Source organism: Aphis gossypii, chromosome 1, assembly GCF_020184175.1.
Source record: "Aphis gossypii isolate Hap1 chromosome 1, ASM2018417v2, whole genome shotgun sequence".
NCBI lineage: Eukaryota > Metazoa > Arthropoda > Insecta > Hemiptera > Aphididae > Aphis > Aphis gossypii.
Window position 1 is genome coordinate 3919181 of NC_065530.1, and position 8267 is coordinate 3927447.

Consider the following 8267-nt stretch of genomic DNA (forward strand, 5'->3'; position numbering starts at 1 on the left):
ACTTAATAAAATCTAGAGAATAAAAAAATGTGTTTTAGCCCAAAAAAAAAAAAGGAATATGTGAAATATCTGAAAATATTAGAAACTCCGAATGTTTGATTTATCATAAGTTATACACCTAACGGTCTTTAGTTGATTTATTGTGAGTATGGTGGGTATTCTTTCCAATGAGTATAATATGCCATTTGTATACATGCTTTCTGTGTTCAGATACATTTTATTGCTATTATTATTATCATAAGAACATATAGTTGCAAAAACTTTCCATGGCTTTGTAGTATATTTTTTTTCGTGGTAGATGAACAAACCAGTTTAGTAACTTTTTTCGAGTTTCTCCGAAATGCTCTCACAACCCTACCACTTGAAAAACTCCGAATTTTGAAACATCCTGCATAGAAACCTATATATTATTATCAAACAAGAATAGACGCCTGTAAAATGGAAACGAGTACGTAGAAGAGAGCGAAGACGTTGTAACTTGTAATATATTACTGCACCTGGACATAATATTATATGCGTTTAATATAATATAACATCGTAAGTAATAATATAATGTCGCAATTATCTGTTCTGTAAATAAATATGACGAAAAAACAAATTGAAAGAGCTTCAATAAAAAAAAATTACCAAATCATTATACGGGTTAACTGCGTTTCAGCAGTGTTAGCTGCTCGTTAATTAAATTCAGCTTGCTTTTAATCGGTTTAAGGACAAGGAAACATTTATTTCGTCTTTTGTTTCTCTTCAATTACTTTTACGGTTCGTTAATACCTATATTTGAAAAACCATCATTATTAATTGGTCTAGTATAAATACGCTAGTATTTTTAATTTAATTTAATATTATTATAATAAGACACTTTAGTTTTCTTTATAAGCCGTCATAAAAATAAAAATAAAACGAAAACATAATAATAATAATTAAACTAAAATACAACTACGAACTGCAAAGAATAATGTCGTTTAACAATTTTGTGTGCTAACCTAACCATATAATATTCTAATTTAAACACGTAACCATATACCGCCATGAAAGGTCGTTATTAGCTGATGCAGTAAATTTATCTCCGCGCTGAAGTTGTTTTGTTGTTTCAATGTGAATACTGTAGGTATAAACTATAATGATCTAGTTTTTAGAGCAATTCCTATTTTTTTGGCGTCGAATATTCGATGTCGGTAAAAATGAAAAATAGATGAATATCAAAATGTAATAAAATAATACTACGAAATTAAGAGAAAACCCATCGATGTTAGCATGATATATTATTATAGCAATAATAATGGTATTATAATTATTATGCTTTTAAGGAAAACAACATTGTTTTCTGTTATCTTTACCACCCGATATGATTCGATTTTGATTTGATAGGCGGCAGTGCTACAAATCTCAACAAGCGTCCTAGGTAGTGGACTTCCTTTTTATACTCTTGAAAAACTGGTAATAACTCAAAATTGTACAGTATACTATAGTTGTTGTAGTACAGTATTGTACACAAGATAATTTACTTAGGATCTTGATTAGAATTAGTATTACATATATTTATGTTATTGTTGAAATTCGCTACGAAAGAGTTTCGAAACGCAAAAAAAAGTTGTTATAAAAAATGTATTATATTTATATTTATTATACATAATGTGTGTGTGTGACGTGAGCGTTTGCTTGTTGTCATCAAATTTGTAGTAGTCAAGTTGATAGTTTAGTATAAATTCATCCTAAGAATCTAGCGATCACACTGGTTTAGTGATAAAGACACAAAAGCTTAGTATAATATGAGCCGGATTCATTTCGTTAATAATTATCGACTTATTTAAAATTATTACTTATTGTCAAACCGTTTTTCACGGGGATTTTTAAACATAGCCGAGATAATTATACAATTATTTTGGTGAGGAGGTTTTAGATAGCTATAAACTACAACTCTCTTCGACTAATGTACACATATTTATAAGTTCTACTAGAGACATCAATACATTAGTTTGACATAATACGTACAGAAAACTTCTTTTTCTATCTCGTGTTTTAAATTTACTTATAGAAATGAAAAATTCTTCTACTCTATGTGTATTCTATACTACAAACATAATTCTTATCAATGATTCTTATTATTATTATTCAAATTAGCAGTATTCTCTTTCATTTTACGCAAATAAATAACATAATTTTTTTTTCAATATACACGTCTGAAACTTTTATTATATGTAATAATGAACAAACTAAGATAAATATATATTTATAAGTATATTATTTTTTCGAGGAGTTGGATTCATTACATTTTATACTTCTTCGACATATTTTGTGTACACAATGTATTTTATAAAATTCATAAAAATGACATAAAACTTTCCCTTTATTTTTGTATGTTATTTTATTATATTTAGCAAGTATTCATGGTATTTACTATTTTTACTGAAACATACTTTAACATCCCTTTATTACAGTAAACCAAAAAATTCTTATAAAAGAACAAACTTTTTTTTAAGCTCCATCACTTGGACAAAATCTCGGTTAACAGCTAGGTATCAAATAAAAACAGATAAAAAGCCTTCCATGAATTTAAATTAGTGTCACACGAGATATCGATGTTATAAGTTTTTATATGGGTATACATTTTTTTTTTCATAATATAATTGAAGTGCTGTGTGGTATAACATCGTGATTTTAATAGTATTTAGAATACGGTCAATAAATGTCAAAATATGTGTAATAATAATAATTAATAACACGTTGAAATATTGCATAGATACAATATTACAAATTAATTGCATTAATTTTAGTGTTGCTGTATGAAAAAAAATACTACCATGTTTGATGGTTTATATGGTTCGTTGTACGGATACGTTGTTTATTATCCGACAGTAGGTTGTGTGAAAAAAAGGCGGTGCTCGTAAAAAATAAATAATTGTTTATATAATAATATGACCGTCGACGTAGATGAAAATGATGACATGAATCCGGACGACTTGATGACGATCGGCTCCGCCTCCTTTACCTTAAGTCTAAACGAATCGTATCGTCCATTTGTGGCCCACTCAAATCTCAGTATTACTACGCCACTAACGCCACTGGAAAATAATCGATGGCAAATTGTCAACTGCATAAAAAGTGAGAAATGAATAAATAGAATGACAGCCGATGACATTGGGTATCCGAGCTAGGAAAGAGTCCACGATCGGCAAAATGTCCATAACATGATGATGACGAGGAGTACCGTTCCCAGTGGCACCATTTCAGTTTTTCATTAGTGGCGATAAAATTTAAACACGCTACTTTTTCTTCGTCATTTAGTAAATGCATATTTTATACACGCATAGCAAATACTTATGGGGTTAGAGAGTTTTAAAATATTTTATATTTTAATGAATAAAAATATTACAAAAATAGAAGTTGAAATCAGTATTATTTTCATACATACAAATATGAAGTAAAATATACATTACTTAAACTGTAAATATTATGTATATTATATTTTTTACAGTTACCTGTATAATATTTTTACTTTTATACATTAGTTTTGGCATATTAATACATTTTATGGTAAGCCAATATAACAATGGTATCTCTGACCTATCCTCGAGGATGTCCGGTAATTGTGACATTTTTCAGTATCCTCTTGAACCACCGTTAAGTCACGGACATTTTGGCGACAGCAGTCGCGTTTTCCAGACGAAGGGATATGTATTTTATTTAAAATACCATTAAATAATAAATTAAATTCGACACACAACAACCCAGTGGAATAACTTCAAGTTTAATATTTATATAATTATGTCATATGACGTGTTTAAAACTTGACACCTACAAATATTCTAGAGAAGTATATTTTTATAGTATAATTTTATAGGAGTCATAATTATACAATTATTTGCAGATCCATTTTAATTACGTTGTACCGATTTTCCAACAACAATTTAAAGTTTTATATTGTCACTATGGATTTCTAAGACTTTACAAATAATATCAATTTAACATTTTATTATATCAGTTAAAAAATTGCTATGTATAATCTACTTAAATCTGATCGGGTCTATTCAACATAATTTAATATTATATATTTTTATAAGGCATAATATTATAATATTTCAGTCATTCTTACAGGTTTTAAAATTTTCAATAAAACGATGACATGATATGACTTTTATAAAATATCTATAAATTATGTGTAGCAGATTTAGCTAGTGACCACTCGTTGCATGGCCCATACCTACATGTATATTTTTTTATCACATAGTTGTATTTTATTATTATTTTATATGCTGCGGAAACGAATAACCTTTCAGCCTTTCACATGTGATAAGTGTCCAAACAAGATATGTTAGTGATTCTGTATTATATTATTTTCATCGTTTATGATTTCAAGCTGAGGTCAAATTCCGAGGGTCCGGTCCATTAAAATCCGTTCACTAATAGCATGCATAATTTAATAAATTATCGATATTAATGACGTGGGAGCGTCTAATTAGAACCAAATGTGTCTGTAGGTTAGATCTATTAAAATCTCTTTATAACAGCCATATTATATAATGATAGTATATATTTTGATTAAAAATTTTACTTTTATATATGTACTGTTAATTAGTATTTTTACGTTAGAATTGAGCAATTGTTTTTTAAAAAATTTTCAAAAAATTACTAAACATTTTCATTATTTTTTTTTCGTCTTCTATACGTACATTATGTTAACGAAATGTAATGATTGGTATAATTGAAATTTTTTATAAAAACATTTAACTGCTTTTGTACTTTGATTTTTGCAATAAATACATTTTTGGTTATAATATTATATATTACTCACCTTTATATTTTTTCTAATAGAAAATATTTTCGATCATCAAATTCAAGTGAGATTTTTGGTAGAAAATCGGATCTAGTTAAATGAGAAAAACTAATAAAAATTGTTTAAACACTTAATACAATGGATATGGTAAATAAAACGGTCAGACTACCTTCGCTTAAAACTGTTTTTTATCTTATAGAATTATGTATCATTGAATTGAAATCAAACACAGGATATAGCCCTATAAGTTACAATAGCGACGAGGTACATTCGACACTTTATGAATATTTTTAAAATATTTTTCAATAATTTCATAAAATAAAACTAATCAACATGGAAAGTATCAAACTATTAATTTTTTTTTTGTTTTAAAGATAGAAGGTCCAACATTAAATTGTATATTATATATGTTTTCTAATGAATCACCTAAAATCGTGTATAAGTAAAGTGTTCTACAACCATTAACTTGTTATTAGTTCTTTGACGTTCATTAAAATATGCTATTAAATATAAATATTAATAATAATGAATTATTTTGTTTTTTAATATATACGTTCATTCAATTAAAGTATATGAACAAATACAAAATTTTAATCATATTACATATTCTACAAATATGTTTCTTAATGTTTTAGTTTAAATTAATTTGTGGATTCAATGAAAATAATCAGCATAATGTATTAAAGTGGCATGCATACAGACTAATAAATACTTATCAATAATAATTGTTTTTATTCCGATATAGAATATTTCCATGGAAAATTTAGAACATAAAACATGATGATTCGATAAAAAATGTAAAACATTTTTTATATATATATATATTATATACACATATTATATAGAGCCGATACCACTTTCTATTTAATTAGTACTTATTTTACTCTAATTAAATTTATATGGAATATTTAAAACAAATTAATGAATATTTTTTTCGTCAGACTCAGAATATAATAACTATACCTATTAAAATATATGCAGTGTACCTATATCTATATAATAAACTTATTTCACGTTTTAATGTACGAGAATGTTTTTATTATACGAATGATAGGTTTATGATAGTTATTCAAAAATATAATGTATAATTAAAACCATTGATCGATGTAAATTTTAATTTGATACACGATCGTAGAATATTGAAGTATAGTTTTTCAAACACCCCATGAGAACCTAAAAAAAAACATTGAATTGTGTTCAAGGAGGATTTCTAAAATTATAAACTTATCAGCGATTGAAATGTGTAGCACTTTAATGATGGGAGGTTCCCGAATTATCAGCTAGCGTGGGGTAAAAAATTGTTTCAAGGTTACTTACACGAATACGTCGTTAAATAGCTAAAATATATTATGTGAATTTATGATAATGAAATCTTTTTTTTTTTTTTTAGGTGTATGACTAATGAAGGGAATATAATACATTTATTTGTATTGTATTTATAACGAAAAAAATATAAATATCTTCTTCAGAATACAGTAGGTATGTCAAATATGAACTTTTTATAGTGTTCTTATAATCGGTCGCTTCCATAATACATTTTTATATTTCATGTTTATTATATTAAATGCACGTTGTAAATTACGAGGACTTCAAAATACATGAAGGCGTTTCAAATCAAAAAATATTTCATATTAATGCACATATAGATAGTTATGGTATTTTTTGTCATTTGTGTATACCACATATTACACTACTTGATTATCTTTTATATTAGACAACTACAAAAGTATATGATTTCGTTAAGTTCTGAATGTGTATAATTATTCAAAAATGCAATGTTGATAAATTAATAATTATTATTCGATAAGCAACTATGTTAAAAACACATTTATTCAAAATGTTGAAAATATATTATAGAAATGGTATTTATATACACATTAAACATAATATTAAAATAAAAGGTTTGATCTCTTGAACAATTGATGTATCAAATGCTATATGAAATGAAAAAATACTAATAAATAATTGTTATTTTATTATTCTTATTGATTATTAGTTTTATAATGCAATAAATAAAAAAATAAATAAATAAATACATTTATTAAATTATAATAATTAATAATTAAATTAATAGGTATCATAATATATAGTTGTGCTAATCTTAATATAAAATCGGAGATTTCCTATTCCAACAATTTTCAACGGATCTCTTACAAATTTGTTGTATATTTTTATTTTTATATGTATTTATCATCAAATTTTTGCTAACTATTTGGAAGCTTAAGTATATTATGATAATTTATAATACTATACTAATTATATTTTATATTTGTGTTTATTTTGCTATTTTTGACTTGGAGATTGTTCGTATTATATATTTATATATTATTTTTTCTAGGTAACCCTCAATAAACTTAGAGTAGAAGTGGGCAGATCTAAAAAATATCTAAAGAAATGGGGCATTCTTCAAGACATCTCCACAAAATGCGAGTGTGGTATGGAACAAAATACGGAACACCAACTGAACTGCCAAAGCTGCCCATCTTCCTGTTCGAAGGAAAACTTTCTGTCAGAAAATCAAAATGCTATAAAAGTAGCAAGATTCTGGTCAAGGGTAATCTAAAACTAAAACAAATCTACCAACTCTAACAGTTATTTTACCATAAAGTTATATCCATTGAAAATTCTATTTTATTTCTAATTGTTCTTATTACCTAAACAATTTATGTATTTAATTATATTTTATTTATTTATATCCATATACATTCTGAATTATGTATATATATATATTTATTTCAATTATTTACTTATTTGTTCGTATTTATCTAATAAAATTGTGGTTGTATGACACGAAATAATAATACGTACGAATTTTTAGTGACTTCAGTTGTTATATCGTTATAATATAAAAAAAACTTTCAATTTCTAACTTTTGGTCATGAATTTAATTAAACCACGCACTTGAGGTCAACGGACCTGATCGTGAACAACTAAGAAGTAATATTTTGATCAATAATAAAAAAAAACCCATAGTGAGCAAGAAAAAAATTAAAAATATACAACGGCGGAGATCCACCTGTCCGAATATAATACATGAATTTTAGTCCACGACCAACTGTTACGACGAAAGTATAATGGTTACTTCCCTCCTTCGATATAATACGTACATTTTATTGCGGCCGCTTCGACTTGCGATCGAGGAAAGGCGATTACGTTGTCGCCTTCCTTATTATTGTTATTATTTATTTTTTTGCCGCCTCCGTACAGTGCTTACGTAAGCCATATGGAGGCACTCATCGGCGAGTGCAGTGTATGCATCTTAGTGATAATCCTTTTGCCGGTTTCAGCGTATTTCATTTTCCCCATAGTCATTATTGTGTTGTGTTCCTTGAGCAGACTCTGTTGTCGCTACAGATGTCGGAGGCGGCGCTTCGTTTGGTCTCGTTATATATCAACATAGACATCACCATCATTATCATCATCATCACCACCATCATCGTCATCATCATTATCATCGTCATTATTATTATTATTGTTATTGTGCTCTGTATAA

General features: G+C 26.8%; 1 long non-coding RNA gene across 2 annotated transcripts in view; it reads left to right on the forward strand.

Annotated features, from left to right (window-relative positions):
- LOC126549143 (uncharacterized) overlaps positions 1-7456 on the forward strand; it is a 105729-nt gene extending 98273 nt beyond the window's left edge. For both annotated transcript variants that reach the window (XR_007603326.1, XR_007603325.1), the window contains exons 4-5: positions 6165-6253; positions 7113-7456. This is a non-coding gene — a long non-coding RNA (uncharacterized LOC126549143). The remainder of the gene's footprint in view (positions 1-6164; positions 6254-7112) is intronic.
- The last annotated feature ends 811 nt before the right edge of the window (positions 7457-8267 follow it).